The sequence below is a fragment of the Lathamus discolor genome, chromosome 8 (assembly GCF_037157495.1).
Source record: "Lathamus discolor isolate bLatDis1 chromosome 8, bLatDis1.hap1, whole genome shotgun sequence".
Lineage (NCBI taxonomy): Eukaryota > Metazoa > Chordata > Aves > Psittaciformes > Psittacidae > Lathamus > Lathamus discolor.
Window position 1 is genome coordinate 4,772,047 of NC_088891.1, and position 19,382 is coordinate 4,791,428.

Consider the following 19,382-nt stretch of genomic DNA (forward strand, 5'->3'; position numbering starts at 1 on the left):
GACAGGGCCCTGGTGGATCACAGATCTCTCAACCTCTCCTGGAATGAAAGGTGCTTCAGAAATACTGCTTCCTCTAGTCTATCTTGCTTCTTTCCCTTGGTTATGCATCACAGAGGTGGTAGTAGCTGTGGCCTCAATGGCCTCTTAGCTGGAGAGAATGGTTTGACCATTTGTAAATACATCTTCAGTGATGTTGGCTGAGAAGGGCCTTTTCCTTTTATATGTGTCATCTAAGAACTAAGGCGTTTTATTCTGGCATGTTAGAAAGAGCCATGTAAGTGATAGGTTGAAATGACAGTCACAGCATGTCATGTTGAAATCCAACAACAAAAATCAAATGGAAATTTGGGAATTCACTCTGTTTCTGCCACTGTTACTGGAATTCGGGTCTTGCTTTGGTATTTTCCCTGTTCCCTGCAGGATCTGCACGCTTCCATCATCTTGCCTTCGTAGTGATGGATATTGTGTTTGCAGACAGAAAAACCCCAACACATTACGGTGAGAGGTACAGTCTTTTTCCTCGGCACTGTTTCCAGGACCTGAAATCTCAGAGATACAGGGGCCCAGAGCTGTTACATGAGGACAGGATCGATTCAGTCAATCAGAGGGAAAACCTACTGTCAGGCTCTCAGACCTTTAACCTGCTCCTCAGAATTATTAGAACTCCCAAATCTCTTTGCAGGCCTTTTCTATTAGACAGATATTCCCATGTTTTGATTTTTTTGCTCCAGAAGTAATTTTTTTTATAATTACCTTCATTGAACTGCACTTACCATCTGTGAAGTGAGAGGCACTTCAATGATTTATTAGCCCAAGTTCCTAAAATGTGCTGAACAGCATGGGATTGATCTGGCTAGTGACAAATACAGGATACATGACAATGGATAGGTGGCCAGTGTTTGATGGAGCATCGTCCTGCTCTGGTGGGGGCTTGCTCTGCGGGTGGATGTTGGCTTTCTTCCAGTTGTACAAGAGATCAATGGAAGGCAGGTGCACTTTGGCTCAGAAAAACAAAGAAATACCCAAAAGCACAGTTCTCCCCTTGAAAAAAGTCCTGTTTCTGAAATAACTCATAACTACCCCTAGAAGGCTCTAAGAAGCTTTTTGGCAGCAGACAAAACCTTTCTAGAGTCCGGAAGTTGATTCAGATTCTCCGTGGTCTGTGCACCGATTGAAATCCTGAAGGTTGGTTTTGGTCCTCACTTTGTTTCTTCTCTTGCAAGTAGTATCCATGATATGCAAGATGCTTTTAACAGTCTTTCCTCAGCCCTGTGCAGTGTGGTTAATGTTCAGTGGGGTTCAGCAGAGGTACACAGGATGGAGCAGAAAGCTGATCTGTGTGGCTCTAGATATGAACATAACTGGAAGGCAGATAAGGGCTGTAGCACTACCTAAAGAGGGGAACACAGTTCCTAGCTAAGCAGGAGACAGGAAGGAGTATGTGTCTTTCATGCAAGTAAAATCCTGTCTCTGGGAATAGATAGAGGCTTCTGACTTGTATCTCCAGTTGCATTCTCATCTGAGCAGAGGCTGTGAGACCCTACTACTCACAGAACATCCTTTTGCTTCTCCACATACCACACACTCACGACTTGTGCTGACCTTAGAACTCAGTTGGAGCTGAGATGAAGCAGCTCCAGCCCTTCACAGCTATGAGATGCCACCAAACAGCTGATCTTTTCTGTGCCCCAAGCACTCCCCTGCAGCTTTGGCTATACAGACCACATGGCTGGTGCCCTGCCTGGCATAGCGTAGGCATGGGGCAAAATCAGGCAGCAAATAAGCCAAGCAGGGACTTGAAGGGGGAAAGGAGGTGTGAGATGTTGGTGGGCTGCATTGAGAAGATGGGGTTGGTAGGGAGTTCTCCCTGTGTCTTGGGCTCAGCTTTACATTTGCAAGATGGTTATGGCCTGGAGGAAAGCCCTGCCATTGGGAAGTTATGCAGTATGTAGAGTCTGATCCGAGCTCCTGAAACTGCTGGGATTCAGCTGTCATTCAGAGCTGCACAAACTACCATAGCTGTTACTGTGTTTGCACTTAAGAGATGACCTTGAGCTAAGTTTTGGAATCAGAACATTCATGTCTACCTAGATACAAGATGTTCCTCTGTCTTGTATCTGTGTTTGTGCTTAGCAGCCCAGTTGTGCCACTTTTACTCAAATCAATACCCACTTCACCTGCCAGACCACAGATGTTGATGAATTTGTTCCTCCACTTTTTCCATAGATCTCTCTTCTAAAGCAAAGGTTCTTTTGTCTGGCACTACGTGCACTGTAGCTGTTTCTCCTCTATTATTTTTCTGTTTCATGCCCAGATTTCAAAGCACGCACAATGAGGCATCAGTGAAATCAAATCAGAGCTACAATGTGAGCTACCCTGAACTTCGAGTTGGTTCCAGCTCAGCACCATGTTTACAAGGGGCAGGAGAGATCAGATGTGGTTACCTTAAAGAAGCACACACAGAGTACTGGGAAAAGAAAACCTCAGGTTAATGTTCCTTTTTACTGGCTGATTCATGCATGTGCCCTAATGAGCGGCATGTAGCCAAATGGAGTGGTGAGAAGCAGAGACAGATGGCAACATACAATCTGGAAGGAACACAGGGTTTTACACCCAGTCAGAGATGCAAAACTAGAGCCCTGAATACTCATGATTCTTTTGGTGTAGTTGACATTGTCTGATTCATTATCCAAATATCAAGATTTAGGCTGGCTTCTAGTCTAAGAATTAATTTTGGCTTCCTCTTTATTTTGGATCTGGCCTTCTTCCATAAAATGCTTCTCTTTCTGACCTCCAAATTAATGAGTAGGACCATTCATAAAAATCACAGAATCCCAGAGAGGTTTGGGTTGAAGGGACTTAAAGCTCATCCTTCTCCAACCCCCTGCCATGGGCAGGGACACCTTCCACTAGAGCAGCTTGCTCCAAGCCCCTGTGTCCAACCTGGCCTTGAGCACTGCCAGGGATGGGGCAGCCACAGCTTCTCTGGGCACCCTGTGCCAGCGCCTCAGCACCCTCACAGGGAAGAGCTTCTGCCTAAGAGCTCAGCTCAGTCTCCCCTCGGGCAGGTTCAAGCCATTCCCCTTGTCCTGTCCCTACAGGCCCTTGTTCAAAGCCACTCCTCAGGTTTCTTGTAGCCCCTTTAGGCACCGGAGCTGCTCTAAGGTCTCCCCTTAAGGAGCCTTCTCTTCTCCAGGCTGAACCAGCCCAGCTCCCTCAGCCTGGCTCCCCAGAAATGATTTTCCAGCCCTCTCATTGTTTTTGTGGCCTCCTCTGGACTTGCTTCATGGTGGACAAGCAGCCCAGAGAAGCCAAGTGGTGAAGAGGACAGATCTTTGCAGGTGGCAGCCCAGGCCATGGGACAGCAACGTTATGCTGCACTGAAAACTTTAAAGGGTACTTCAGGCAAAAGTCAGATCTTGTCCCTTTCATTTCACAGGTCCTCCATCTGGGCCTACAGCCTGGGCTACAAAGCCAGTGTACCAGCGTATATGTGTCTGCTGGAGAAACTGTTACTGAGCAATGGTATCCTGAGTGACACAACACATCGCCATGCGTCGCAGAGTGATGGGCACACCGCTTGCTGCAGCCAGGCCCTTCCTCCCACTGAGCTGTGTTGGCATCAAACTCAGGTGAGAGGTGCAGGAGGCTTAAACCCTTCCCCTGTGAGCATCCGTGCTCAGCAGGGCGGACTTGGCAGGCTGGCAGAAGGGTGAACTGTGAGGCAGGAAACCTGCCAGCGTTGTTCAGAGTTCAATCCTGGTGCTTCTGTCCTCAGAGTCAGAGGGCTGGGGAGTTCAAGGGAGGAAAAAAATAAAGTAAGAAACAGCTAAAGAAAGAGAGCAAAATATTGTTAAAGCTCTGCACCATCAACCCATGAATCTGCAGGGCAGGGGCCAGTTTAAACTGGCTTTGGGAAACTGAGGATAGCTCACTTATGCTTAATAATTAAAGGAATGATCTGCTTTCCTACTCACTGCACTAAAGATGAGTGAGGTTTTATCTCTGCACTGCTAACAGTGCCAGTGACATGTTCATAATCCTGTAACACATTTCTCTGCACATACAGCAGAGAAGAGGGCTTGTGGCAACGGGCCAGAATCACTTAGATCATTTTACCAGGGGCACACCAGAGACCAGAGGACCCCATCAAGGAGACGCTTTTTCCAGTCCGTGGCACGGCATGTTGTGACATCCCTCACACTGTTGTCCCCCCCCACCACGTTACTTCTGATGACACAAAAAGTGATTGCTGTCTTTAGATATAAAACTCAGTTTGACTCCAGCCAGGGTCAAACTGCTGTCAGTGTATTTAGATGCATGTTTCAACTTAGTTTTGTCACCCTGTGAGTTGGAAAATTGCAGCTCTGGGTGAGGTGAAATCAGGATGATGAACTTTGTGAGCAACTGAGTATGAAACAAAACCTGATTTGCTCAGATCCAGGTAATGTTGTTCTTTTTCTCCTCCTTGAAGCGCAATCCTGCTTCTCCAAGTTGGTTTTAAATAATTCAGTTTTGTGAAGCAGGAGGGCTTGAGGAATTTCAGAAATAATGCATGCAAAAGGCTGGCTTTTATACTCCTGGTGTCTGGGATCCTGCAGCTTCTGGTGTGATGTGGGGGGGGGTGTACATGGGCTTTTTTTGTGCTCGCATGCATACTCACACTCCTGCTCTCTGTGTGAATTGATTATGTTACCCAAATACCTCCTAGGGATCTCTCTTTCTGTGGCTCTGGTACAGTTCGTTCTTGAAATTACTCTAGAAGTTGTACAGCCCTGTGTCAAACACCCCCACGCTGATACAGGTACAGACTGAAAGCTGATGGGCATTAAAATGAAGTGGTGCTTAAGTAATTGTTAATGCAAAGTGGACCCAAATAATGCGACTGCTGGACAGAGAGGATGCAGAAGCCAACAAAACCGAGTAGAGAAGCTCCTCAAAAGAGAGCAGTTTTTCTTGCCAGCATGAGGAGAGGTGTAAAGACAAGCCTGTGCAGAGGTGTGAACTTGTAAATTCTCAGTTCCCTATGTCAGTCACTATTTCAAGTATTGCTTCCTCATCTCCTGGGGCAGGACAGCTGCTGACTGATTGAACCTTACAATAATATATTGCCCCCTTGGTATGTTAACTTCTTACCTGGTGTCTTGTTTCTGGTTTATGGGATTATTGTCTTTCCAAAACTGACAGTCTCTTCTCCATCTGAAACACTATTGCATTTAGCCTTTGTTCTCCTGATAGCATAGGAGGCATGTTGTATTCAGCAGTGATAAACAATGCATGCTGAACATGGTCCAAATGGTAGTTAAAGGTGGCAGCTTCTCCCAAGGGAGGTACTAAGTGCACTGAGGCACAAACTCTGTTTTTGTGCCTTAATACTGCTGCCAGAACGCTGCTGATGCATCTAGCATGGAATAAATATTGTCCATTGGGCATTTCTCCCTGAATGTTTTGTTGTAGATAGTGGAAATCACCCCATGTTTATCTGGTCTGTGCATAAATGGAGTGGGTGGTATGTGGAGAGAAGCTCCCAGGTTGTCTTCTGTCCTGCAGGTTTCTGAAATAGGCATTTAGCTGATGTCCTCAGCTGATGAAGACATTCCAGTTTTCTCACTTATTAGATTGCTGGCATTTGGTATCATTGTTTTGGTTCTTATAGTACTTTACACAACTGGCACCTACTCTGTTTTCTGTCCTGACTTGTTCTGTTCCATGCTGTCCACTCTATGTGAGGATGCGTGATTTCCATGGCTTTGTCCTTCAAAAAGCATCAGCCAAAGCTGTTCGTGCCTCTGCACTTGTTTGCTTTCCTCTGCTCTCCAGTATAGAAGCCTGCTCACATTTTTAAGTGCCTTCCTGATTTTAAGTGCCAATAAGACTATTGTGCAATGAGTTAGAGACATCTGTCCCTCTGGCTTGGGCCACCTCCCTTCCAGAAGTGTCCCCAGTTCCTGACCAATCTGCTCCTTCTACCATCTTCTCAACCAGGTATTAAACCTTGGCTCTTCTGCCTCGCTTTCCCATCCTGCATGGGGTTACTGGCAGTGTTTTCAGAGAACATTCATTGTCTGCAGTTTCCTTCTCCAGAGCCTCGATGTTGCTTCCAGAATCTCTTTCCTGCCCTTCTGTATATAATTTGTGCCAGAATGGACTGGGCTTTTTTCCCCAGTACCTCCTGAAAGCCAATTCAGGCTCCTGAGAGATCTGCTGCCTTAGTCTTAGCAGTCATGTCACCAAGTACTCCTCCTTGGGATCCCAGCCTCACCTGCCTATTTGTTGATGGTAGGAATCAGCTTCAAGCCTGAATTTAGGTTTTACAGTGGTGCCTTACTATTGGCAGGAGGCTAATGTCTGAGTATGCAAAGCGGCCAGGTTTCAGATGTGTGCTCTTGCTTGGTGTTCCCTGTTGTGCTGGCTCTTGTGTCTCCCCATCAAGTCCTTGCCAATAGCACGCAGGCATAGGCCCTTGCTCAATATTCTGCATTTTAGTCTCAGGCCTTGATAGCCCAATGCCCACGTCCCTTTCTCGAGTGCTGGCCTGACTGATTTGGAACCAGAATCAAGATTTAGAAAGACTTCCTTACTGCTTTTGGCAGAAGGCTTTAGGCTTAATGGGCCATCCACTATATATTCTTGACTACTAGATGTCTGACAGCACTCTTGGAGCAGTAGCTCTTACTAGGTTGCTCTACAGGGAGAAGCCTCTAGCAGATGGGCACAGGATCTCATGGACAGACTCCACCTTGCATGCTGTTGAGAGGAGTCACAACATCACATCATCAGCTCTGCGTGGTTGATGCCTGACATCTCCCGTGTAGTATGATTTGCAGCTGAGCTGTGAACTGAGCATGTAAACATGTCCAAGGCAGCTCATACATTCTGATAGTGTTGGTTTGCTACATGATTCAGTTGCTATGCTGTAGGTTGGGTGTAGTACATGGGCTCTATCTGGTTTGGAGTTTCTGACAATGTCCCATTGGGATGTATGGACTGTTAGCTTTTATAACGGAGCTTATCTGTAGTCAGACATATCTAAATCAGAAGATCCTTTTACTCTAGACTCCAGTATGGAATTTATGGTCTTCTCTAGTTTGCAGTCACTTCAAGGTCTGCAAGATCCTCTATTTTCAGTGACAAATAGATGTTACTGTGCAGCTGTAGATTTTGACATCTTTTCTTCCTTCTTTAGCTGTATTCCATTCCCTTCCTCCAAGCAGCAGGCTATGTACGAAGTACCTGTTACAGTCCTACCAGGCTCATTTGAATTCAGCACACCCCATTGTCCTGCTGAGTGTTCTATCAATGTGCCAACTTCACCGTATTAACCCAGGAGCAAAGGAAACAGCAAGTCAGTCAATCTTTGGGCTACAACAGGTTTATTTTATTTAATGAAGTTTGAGTCATTTTGCGGCAGAACTGGGCTGCAGTTCCAGCTGAGCCCTTTAGAGCCTGCACATTCCTCTCTGCTGCACACCTCTGGGGTATGCAGCCAAAAATGTAAATTAATGAAGACAAAGAGATGTTCCTGACATGGTTATTCTTCTCTTTTGTTAGGGCACAGAAGCATGGGCAGTACGGGGAGAAGCAGTGATGTTATCACTTCATTCATCACAGTAACAGTAGTATTTTTCTTGGGCAGATCTGTGGCAAGTGCCTGTTGACCACCTTAATATGTTCTAGAATTTCCCTCAATAAAACCACCCCTTTCTGCAGGACTCTGGCATGCAATACTGTAAATTATCACATTAGATTTTGTTTTTTTCTTCTAGACATACCCAAAATGTGACAGGTATTTTGATGGAAAAATAAGTCAAGAAACCGTGGGTCAAAAGTGGAGAAGTGCACAACTGGCATACGCTGTGGCCTAAGCACATTTCTGTTTTAACTTTGCCATCTTTCTCTGTCTCATGTAATCATAAATAAGTGCTTTTCAATCTGTGGAATGTGTTTTTTACACATGACCACCATCTGGGCTGCTATTTCTCCGGCCTTTTGTACCTCTCTTTGTTGTTTGGGTTACTGATAGTTCTCTGTCTGGTGGTGTTTGATTTTTGTTTTCTCCCTTGATTCCTCAACAAGTTACACCTAGAAACTTTCCCTCATTTTATCTGTTAGGTTTACAGTTCTCTTAGCTCTAGCAAACATGTCTGAATTCTACAGTTTACTCCTGTCAATACACTGCATTTCGCTTTTAACAACTGAGTGTTTGTGTACAGGAGAAGATACCAGTCAGAAGTAAGTCTGGATTATCACTCCATGGAAGCTCATGTTTAGGGCCCATTGCCCTTTGAAAAAGGATGCAGATTATTTACACTGTTATTCCAGAATCTGTGTCTTGTCAGGGAGTCTTCAGGCATCCTTTAGTTTTTCTTCCTCCTGCGTTAACTCAGTGTCTGGTTGAACAAGCCTTAATCGCAGCCTTCATCAGACCTGCTTTCTCTTTCAGCTGAGATTTCTTCCTGGTGCCGTGGTGCCTGAGGTGTGCTGGAGATAGGTCTGTCAGACTGGTTGTGTGCTAAAAGCTTGCTGAAGTTGATGGAAACCACTCCAATGACTACTGGGCCCTGAGAACACTGAACCAAACAGTAACCAGATGTATTCCAGGCTCCCACTTTGTTAACCCTTCTGCTATTGTATTCCTCATCCTTGTATGCTATCAGAATATACTTTTTTTTTTTTTTTTTCCTGAGCAGTGAGTTCCTATTCTGGCTTTTATAATTCTGAGATGAGAACAGGTAATTTTGAACACAGAGTCACTCTCTCATGCCTAATCTACAACATTTCTTCCCCCCAGCTGAGGACAGTGAGTTCTGAACCTTCCTGCAGGCCTTGGTTTGGTGTGTGTCAGTGTGATGTGCTGCTCCACTTGGCTTGCTCTGCTCATGGGTAATTTAATAAGTGATAATCATGGCCTGCAAGGAATGCCAACCCTGTCGTTCACGCCATTCCAGTTCATGTCTTCATTTCGTCTGGAAAAGCCACTGTGTCAGCTACTAGTGGACTCTCTACCCTTCCCTTCTTAAAACAGGCACTTGTCTCTTCAACTCTTTTGTGTAGGTGAAAGACATTATATGAGGTTTTTAAATTAAATCTCTAGGTTTATTTTATTTATTAATTCTTAGGCAATGTTCTCTTCATTCCTTGGTCTGGGGGGAGATGTGCATCACAGGCTGTTGCTGGTCCCCGGAGGGTGGAAGCCTGCCCATGAATTAAAGTAGACTGTCCGAACTCACAGTGGTCTGAGATGTGCTTATAGATGATACAAGAGAGAGACAGAAAATAAAAGTGGCTAAAAGCACAGAGGAATCAGAAATGCCAAAGAAGCATCTGTAAACCTTGACTTCATTCCAGCAGTGAAAATCTGCTTATCTCAGTCCCCCATCTATGTCAAAATCTTGCATTAATTTTTGATATAAGGAAAACTGAAGTTGTAAGATTACATGATCACAGTAATAGCCTCTTTGGCAACATCCTTTCCACTGCCCTCCAGCTCTTTCCTCTTCTCCTGTTTTTTGAGCTTCCCACCCTTAGACTAATTCTTCTCATTCCATTTGCCTTTTGCCTTTCATCTACCATATGTGCCCCCATAGCCCGCCTCATCTGTAGTAACTTTTTCTGTCCTTTGATTTTAATCCACACAAAGGAGAGGGACCCCCCACCACTGCAGTGTGCCTGGCAGACCAGCAGCAGTTCATCTAACACAGCTCTGCCGTGGCACCTCACGTACTGCTTGTTCAACTGTTGCTATTGACTAGCATTGCTTTTAGGGAGGGCATGTGAACATCATGAGACTGGAGAGGTGAAGTCTTACTGCACATCACTAAAAGGTACATGGAGATCTTGTGCTAGGCTTGCACCCGTGGAGCACAAGAGACTTCTAGCTCTTCAGGCACCTGAGCCAACAGTGGTTTGAAGTGGACTTTAAAAATGATTTTGTGGTCAACTGCGTAAGACCTGATTGAACTGTGCTCATGTTACGTGCTCGTGTGTGGGTTTGACCCTTCCCCATGGATGTCTAATACACGTGGTTGCTGGGGGCAGTGATGGAGAAGCAGGAAGACTCAAACTGTTTCTTTCTCTTCTAATCAGAACTGGAGCCCCCAGCCCAAAGGAAGCTGCAGGGAAAATTTCTTGCTGCAGGAATAATAATCACAAGGTGCCTGACAAATGATGTTCACTTCCAGCAGTTGTTGCTGTGCAGTGATTCAGTGACCTTCATGTCTTGGGTAGGGTTGCTTTGATTTGAGTGTGCTCGGTGCTCATCCAGCCTCAAATGGAAAGCCAGGCTTAAGAGGAGCCATGTCCCCTCCTAGACACCGAGGTCCCTGTCCCGTCGCGGCAGTGTGACATTGCTCCCGGGTTTCCTGATTGGAGTTGGAAAGACATATAAGCAAGTAGGCTTTGGAGGATGGCGCTGGTTTAGTATCCTGTTGAACAGCAGCCTATTTAGTTGCTTACAGACACAGAATAGGTTCAAACCTGTTTGCTCCGTTCTTCCTCTTCGACCTTTCCACACTAGAATTCATCAGAGTTTTCAAACTTCATTAAAACTTCCATGTGCCCATTAGTGAGAGCAGCAGACTGCTTCCACAAGTGAGGAAGCAGCAGACAGGAAGGACCAAGGTCAACAACATCAGACTGTTGGGTACTTCTCTCTTGCTTCTCTCCTGCTATGGTACAAAGTGCAGCACAGCTGGAAAAGCCTCCGGGAGGAGTGTGTCATCATCTGGTTTAAATAAACCAGGCTGCAGTCGCATCAGTGGGCAGACACCAGCTTAGCCCTGCTGGGAAGGTGACCATAGCCCTTGGACCGTGTGTGGGATCTCAGAGGATCTTAATTTTCGACCTCTTTTCTGGGAAGTGCACATACGCTCAGGGACACGGCACACTGGAGCAGGAGAGGGGGTGGCTCAGTGCTCCCAGAGGTTTGATAGTGCTCCCTTGTCAAATGAATAAGTAAAACAGGGCGAAAATGCTCGCCATGGGGAGGGCCCGGGCCCGGGCTGAGGGCTGGGGTTCCGGTGAGGGCCTGCTCCAGCGGTGGGGCCGGGATGAGGCTCGGAGTCTGGGGTGAGGACGTGGGCCCGCGGTGAGGGCCCGGGGCTTTGCCTCGGCAGCGGGCGCTGGGCGGTTGGCAACACTAGAGGTCACTCTGCGACCAGGGATGGAGGCGGCGTGCGGGGCCTGGGGAAGGTCAGCGGCTGCTAATCCGTGTGAGCTGCCGAACGACGAGCCGAATTTGTACCTCGTTACGGAGCGCTTTGATGCGGCATTGCTGCTGTCCGGACTGCAGGGCGCCCGCTTCCTGCGGGGGAGAAACCTCAGCCTGGCGTGGCGTGTTCCTGACGGCACCCAGGGCATGGCCGGTGTTCCGGGGACAGGCCGGGAGCGCTGGTGCTCCCCACGGTATCATTCCGAGTTGGATCTACCTGTCCCGCTCCTCTCCTCCGCACGGCTGTCAGCTGCCTTATCAGCATGGGCAGGAATTCATTTAGCTGATGCTGCCTGGCAAGCCTAGGGGTAAAGATGGATTTAACACAGTCGCTGGACATCTGTGTGCTAAACTCACTGGCTGTGGATCCTTCATCAAAAGGATTTAATATTATTCCCTAATAATCCCTTTTCTCACAAACAGGTCAGACTGGAGAGGCTGCTGCTGCTGCTGCTCTCAGCCTCACTGGTGGTGGTGGTATTGGTTTCAGGGCTGGTCAGTCGTGCAAGACGTATGTCTCATCTTGGTGAGAAGTTTTCCTTTTAATATTGTTTGATTGAACTTGTTTACTCTGGCAGCTCAGAAAAGACGGTATCTCTGCTGCTCAGTTCCCTGAAATACTGCTCTAGAAGTTGTTCTGAGCGAAAGACTTGAATGTTTTCTTCTCCTGCCCCTGAAGAGACAGATAATTTTGGGTCAGTTGAAGCTACTTAGACGTCGGTTGCATAGTTTGTCATTTATTCTGATTGAAAAACAATAAGAAAAAAATTATTTTAACATTTTCCATTGCAACATATGCCTTGATTTGACCAACAAGTAAAGCATCTTCTCACCCTTCCCCCAGTGTCCCAAAGAATCAAAGGTGAAACACCTGATAGGAGACTGAACAAAACGTTTTAGTTGACCTAAAGCAGTTTATTGTTTTCACTTTGGCCATAAAAGGCAAAGCTGGTTATTTGCACGGGTTTATTTGTAAGCCTTCCCTTAGCTCCTGTGGAGGCCAGGTGTCTGCTGGCAAGGGAGGGAATGTGCCCCACATCCCTTTTTCTCTGTGGAATGTGCCATTAATGACCCAGTTTTGGTGGAGGTTTCTAATGCTCTCACAAGGGTTTCATGGCACTTCCCCCATTAGGGCAGGAACCTGGTTGTGGTTGGATTCCATGGCAGTGAAAACATCTCACAAATCTAGTCAGGAATAATTGGGGTAACAGGGACTCCTTAGTCTTCATTCACTGGAGGGTCACAGGACGTCAGATTTGACTTTGCTATTGAAGTCAGCTAATGTACTGGAAATGCCTTCGTTTTCTCCCTGTGGAGGCACAGGTTCAAATCCACCATAAATTACAAGTGACACAGGTTCAGTAGTCTTAATTAAATCCCACGAGGTTATTTTTGTGTGTCAACACTCCCCTTCTCCTCCCTTATGCACCGTTTGGAGCACCTGAAGGGCAAGGGGGACTCCAACACCACAGGTGGAAGTTCTCAGTGCAGTACTCAAGTGCTCCAGTTAGCTCAGGGCTGGGAATATGCCCAGACTCTTATCAGCTCTGGTATCAGTCTTCCATTGAACTTGTAATGTGGTGTATATTCTTTCTACATTTAAAGCATTCAGTTCTGTGCAAGATCATTATTTCTTGTTGGGAGATAACTGTCTATAGAGGATTTCTGTTATCTACAGCATCTCTCCAGCCTGGAATTCATTGATTTCCGATCTGCTTTCTAAAGGTGTGGGATAGGGGTGATCAATGCTACAGTGCTGATGTGAATAAAGCGTGCCCCTAATCTGCATTATCAATGGTCCACTTCCTGATATCCTGAGCTGACCTGGTCATGACTGTCTCTTACGCAGACAAATACACTGGCTGTTGCTAACATGTCTTGAAAGCCTTTAAAATAGGAACAAATCAGATTCAGTGTTGCTTTTCCAGGGAGTGGCTTTGTTCATTCAAACCTTCTTTAAGCTAATGCTTTTGTAAAGGCGCTATATGTTTCTCTTAGCTTGGATTTAAATTAAAAGCTTTAAGTGGTCTCCTGATTTTCCCAGCAGCATATTTAAATAGAAAAAACAGAAAGCTGAGGAAAAAATCCCGAGAGCTCCAAAATGTGCCACTTCGAGAGGAACTGTTTAGAGAGCAGGTTTTTATTTAATAAACAGTGATCAATTGAATTGATTAACCATGAACACATTACAGCAGAGTTTGTTGTTGCTGTTGCTGATAATTGCGGTTCATGTGCATGAGAATATTAAATGGCTGTTTGCAGGATCATTTTCATGCTCTTTTCATTTAACAGAATGGAGAAAACAACAACTGTTGACAGCGATTTTGGTTAGGACTCAAGCGCCGCAGACTGTGCCCTCAGGATGCCTGTGCAATAACTCTGTCAATTGTGGCCATTTACTCTGCACTTGCAGACATTTCTGCAAACCTTGCAGCTGTTTTTTTACTAATTCGCTTGGTAATTAGATCTTATCATGCTGGCTCCATGGCTTTACATAAACTGTAAGCATTTGGAGCTGCCATGTAAGACGTTTTAGAGTTGTCTGTGTTGGTTTGCTCCTCTGCGAAGACCAAGGTGCTCACAAAAAATGCAGTAGAAATAAGGAAGCGATTGTAACAAATGAGTTCCTGCTGATTTAAGAAGGTTTCCGTGGAGTAAAGGAGTTCCTTTACTTAAATTAACAACTGGAAGCCAGGCAGCATTGATGGGTTTCATCCTGCTGGATGCTGAGCACAAACTGGGACCTCTGCTTCTACCCTCTCACCCTGCAATATACATCTTTGCTTTCAGTAGGAGTTGAGGGCTTCACTAAAAGTATTTTACCATTTTATATCTCTCCTTGATGTTAAGGAGGGTACTACCATGATCCTGTGAGCTCAGGGTCAAGAGTCATGCACAAACAATGTGAGTGGAAAGGCAGTGAGCCCTTTTGCGGCAGCAAGTCTCCTTGGAATGGCATTATGCAGTGGTATGTGTAGTACGACTTGGGAACTGTGAATCTAGGTGCTGGTACTGGTGGAATGCCCTCACTGACACAGACCTATTGATCTCAAAGGAGAAAGTGCTCTGCCAGGGACTGCTCAAAAGCTTTTCATTTTCAGAGCCCATCTTTGGATCTACCAGTTCTGTGCTGTGCCAGGGAGAGGCAGAATATGGTTTAGTTTCAGGGTTATTGTCTGCTGTCTGCAGGTCACTTTGGGCACAATGTGGTTTCCTGTTTTGTACTCTGTATGCTTTGCACTTCCCCCAGGAGTACAAGCCAGGCTGCGTGTGCTGCAGTGTCTTTGATCTAATGAATGGAGAGATGTACCCCATAACATCCGAGAAGGTCCCATAAATGGCAGCATTGGAAGGTTTGCAGGCGTGGAGTTCCACCTAGTTAGGGATGCAAGTCGGTTAATGGGACCCCAAAGAGAGTTTGGATGTAGCAGATGTCAGAATGAAGTACAGCTCTTAAGCTTTTTTGTGTTCAAACCAATCATTAAAAAATTTTGCAAGAGAACCTCATGAAGGATGCAGAAATATTATGGGAAGAGGCAACTTTTCCAGATGGGCTTTGGTGCTTGTATCTGTCAGCTGATACTGGCAGATGGCATCGTAAAGATACTTTAACCACTTGCAAGGGTGGTATTAGTAATAATGCAATAGCTGTGAAGGTCTGAAGAGGTATGTGAGGCTACATCTATAGGGAGAAGGGATACATTTTATTAGATAGCTGATACAGTTGGGAAAAACCAGATGAACTTTTGAGGCCGGGAGCCCTACTTTCTGGAGCTTTGCTGGAGTTCTGGGAAGTCGCAGCTCAGGGGATGTACAGGTCTTTTGGAATTCACCTTTGATAGCACTGTGAGACTTTCAAAGAGTGCCGTAGTTTTGGGTGCTTTTTTGTAGCAGAACTCCTAGGCCCTGTCCTTAGATTGGTGCTTAAGTTGGTACTGCAGTGGAGCCATCTCTGAAGAGTGACTGATATCTGTTTGGGACATCGTAGGGGAATACCTTCATGATCTCTAGAGCTGACTCCTTCAGAGGAAGTTTTGCCCTGATTTCCTGCTTGCCATGAAGGATACAAGTAAAAGTGGCAGAGGTATTCTATTAGAAGCATTAGAAAAGTCTGCACAGGTGGTCTTTTCTCCTCCAGTACTTCAGGCAAGTTGCTATGACGTGTTTTATGCAGTGATATCATCTCTGTGAAACCATGGCTGTATCTTAGTCTGTGCTTGTGACAAAATGATATTATGGGCCCTTGGGTGAATTCACTGAATTTACACTCTGAAGTCCAACCATTTCAGAAGCAGACAAAATTGGACCGAGTGAATATGCTCTGCATGTTTGTGTTACAGACCTTTGTGTTTGCCAGCAGCCAATCCAGTAATGCATGCCCAGTATGTGTGCATTTTGTATCACATGGAGACCTTCAGGCCCAGTGCAGTAGAAATCTAAATGCTTTTGCCGCCTTGGTAAATGCAGTAACTGGAAAAACAAGTGTATGTGCAGATGAAGGTCTATCGGGTATTTGAAATTTCTTTCAGTAATAAACCTTGGGGGAAGTTTAGCTTCAGTGTTGAGCTTTGATCCAAGTATATACCAACTTTAGTTTGAAATCTTTAAAATAGCATCACAATACCTCACAGATAAATCCTGGAACCCACTACTGGCTAATGTGCTCATAGATTCCAGTGGGAGTAGTGAAACGGGTACTGCAGGTAGATGGATCTCAGGACAACTGAACAGTGACAGCCATTGGGATTTTAATACAGCAGCAATAACAAGAACAATAATCTATGCATTTTATTGTATTTAATAAGTGGGTTCAAACACCTGGGGTACTGCAGAATACAGATAGCTGTCCTGGCTCTGGATAAATGAGGCTGAAAGCTGGGTGCAGTTTGATCAGACCTGCATGACAAATTAATCATCCCAGGAAGCAAATGCTTTTATTTGGAGGTAATGCTGTGCTGATACAGCACAAGGGCTGCTCTCTGTGCTGTGTAGATATCTTGGGTCATTTGAAGTGACCTGGGTCAGATGCATGTGGCCGGACATGTTCCACTGGATGTGTTTCTTGGGTCTAAGCCTGGCACAGATCTCCCCTCCCTGCACAGTCCAGGCTGCAGTGGGGACCATACTCCTTTTCCCATTATATGAGAGCATGTAGAGAGAGCATTTAGTCCTCAGGTTCTGAAAGCTCTGTGTGAACTTCGATATGACAGTGCCAATTTTAACCAAAGAAAAGTACTGTAGATGTCACTTGCATTTTTATCCATTTCTCTTTGACAGGAATAGAATTTAGAGTTCTGCTAGAGATAGAAAGGGCAGAAAACCCCACTCCTAGACTCATTTTGCTTGCTGTTATCCTGCTACCATAATTACCTCTAAACATAATTACGGGCAAGACAAATGACATTTTTAGCTTTGGTCTTTAAAGACAAGAGTTAATTTCAGGCTTTGACCAGAACTATGTTAATTAGCCTCTACTCACTCTCTTTGTATGGAATTACATCACCCAGGACTTAGCATAGGTTGCCTTTCGTGTATCTTTGAGTAATGAAAGGACACAGCATGGCAACCAAATCAAGGGCTGCTGCATTAACAAGGCCACTTTTCTGCCCATTTATCATCTATTAAAGGTGCACTAGTTTGTAAAGTAACACCACCTTCAGCAGGGCTGCCAAGAACAGCTCCTCATTTATTTTCTGCATGGTTTAAGTTGGAGTTAGACCCACCTTGTAGCTCAGAGGTGACAGCCAGTAAGAAAAAGTACACTAATTGAGACATCTCAAGGGAGAAATAGAAGAAAACTGAAAAGGTAATTAGAATGAGAGGGTTTCAAGCTGGGTAGGTAAAATCGAATGGAGGTGCATATTAGGGGCTGTTACAGATGGGAAAGAAAGTACTTGGAGAATAAAAAAAGAAAAATGAATATTAGAGAACAGAGCACCCTTTTCACACTTGAAGAATAGAGGAGAGAGATAAAAAATAATGTAACAGTGGAGATACAGGCTGGGGAAAAAAAAGCTCCTGAAATATGAAGGACGTATTTAAATGTAAAAGAGAAAGAATGGGGAAAAATAATAGAGCAGATCAATTATTGGAGCTGTAGTCAAGGAAGGAGAAACTGTCAAATGAATATTTCTGGAGCTGTGGAAAAGTCTCTTTTTTTTCCAGGGCTATAGAGTGTGTTTGGTTTGCGTAGAAGAGGTTTCTTTTGGGGAGTAATTCAGTATTTGGGCTTGCTGCAGTGTCAGTAGCCCAAACGGAGCACTGGGGTGAATGCCCATCTGGTCAGAACTAGATTAAGGAGATGTTATTTGGCAGAGCTTGTAGCTAGTACCAGACCTTTTTCAAGTGGGTGAAGTTTTACCCCCCTCAACAATATTATCTCTGTGTCTCTTTTGCTTTAGTGTCAATAGTTAGGGACATGTTAAGGTCCAGTTCCAATTTCTCCCATTTTAAACCTTCCCTTACCTACTGCAAAAGAATCACCTGGGTTACCCCCAGGTCATTTCCACCTCGCACATAGTGAAGCTGGAGTTGCTCCACATTCCTTCAGGCACATGTACACCGAAACCAAGGCAGACAGGCACATGAAGGGAAACACTTTTCTGATTAAGAGTGGACGATGGCCATTGCTTTCCATCCTGGCTGCAGTTGATTAGGCTCCTGTGGAGGTAGGAGGCTGGAAGTGAAGATAATCTTCATTGGTAGGCAGATGAGCTGGAGCATGGCTGCAAGGCGGGAAGGTGGGACCCCAAGGCCATCACCAGTGAGTTATTAACCCTCAAACACCCATGGTCTCAATAGCTGGTGGGCTGGAAGGACCAAAGTCTGCGTCTGTATCACTGGGAAGTGCTGCACAGAGGAATCTGAGCTAACTCTGAACAAGAAAATTGTGCTTGCACCCTCAAGTAAATGAATCAAGGGAAATCAATTGGAGATACATTTCTGGCTGTCTCTGTGGGACTGGACCATCAGTATTTGTTCTCATTAGAACTTATTTGTGCACCCCTAAACTTTAAAAAAGTCATTTATATTCAATAATCAGGGAGCTGCTAAATCAACTGCACTGTTCTTAGAGTAGACATCTGCCTGGCAGGGATTGCAACCCTGTCACCAGTATGTCCCTGTTACTTTGCATGGGAGCTGTGAGCCACATTCCTTGAAAGTACCTCATTTTTCTAGCTGCTTCTTGTTATCTGTGTTTCTGGTAAGAAATTTCAATTATTTCCTAATAGTTGAGTTCTGTTTTCTCTTTGAGTTGTATTTCTTATGTATGACTGTGTATGGTGTATGTATAAAATGCGGATGTATGTTAATGGATTTTTCTCCATGCCATGGTATTATTGTCTCTGTCAGCGCCCAGATCTAGACAAACAAATGAGACGAACAAATGGAAACCAGTGTCATTAAATAGCCCCAAAAGCTTCACCCAAATGTTGTAAGCAGGTGGAGAGAAGAGATAACACATGCCTCCTGACTTCACTGCTGGGAGGATACATGCCAATGGAGCTCGATGCCCTTCGGCAGATAATCTTGTGATCTCTCATCACCTACCTGTTTGGTGAAATTCTTCTTCCTCTTGAAAAGTTTAGGTCAAACATCATCAAGATTTGGGCTTTACAGTTCAATACTAATTAGTAATACTGGGCAATACTGCCCGTCAGCCTGTTTATTCCTAGACGCTGGCTGCCTTAGCTTTTCTGTCTCTTTTTTGTTGTTAAGCAGTGGGGAAAACAGCTGAATAATTCAGCAAGAGCCTTTTACATTATGAAAAATATAATCAGCTGGCAATGGTGAGGTATCTTATTTCTACAGGACGCTAACTCAGGTATTACAAGTGACTGCAAGATTAATGCCATATCACAGGAGGTGTGCATATGCATTTCTCACTGTTCAAGGCAGCTCCACCCAGTGTGGAGGGCTGAAGGAAGACTGTATTCCTCACCGTGCCTACCTAATGCCCCTTAATAATTTAAATCCATTAATCGGTTAAGATGAATACTGAGCGTTGTTCACTCACCACTGCCAAGTGAAGGGTTTTTCCAGGCTAAATAAAAGATCTTTAATTTTTTTTCTTCTAGTAAGGGACCTGAGAGTACCACAGCTTGCTTCTTAAGAGGCTTCAGTTTTTGTTGGAGGTGGTGGGGTGGTGATACTATGCCAAAAGGGCTTAAGT

General features: G+C 45.1%; 1 long non-coding RNA gene across 1 annotated transcript in view; it reads left to right on the top strand.

Annotated features, from left to right (window-relative positions):
* Positions 1–3,616, top strand: part of LOC136019105 (uncharacterized) — a 44,755-nt gene extending 41,139 nt beyond the window's left edge. Inside the window, exon 3 of the long non-coding RNA XR_010614745.1 lies at positions 3,440–3,616. This is a non-coding gene — a long non-coding RNA (uncharacterized LOC136019105). The remainder of the gene's footprint in view (positions 1–3,439) is intronic.
* Positions 3,617–19,382: the final 15,766 nt, after the last annotated feature.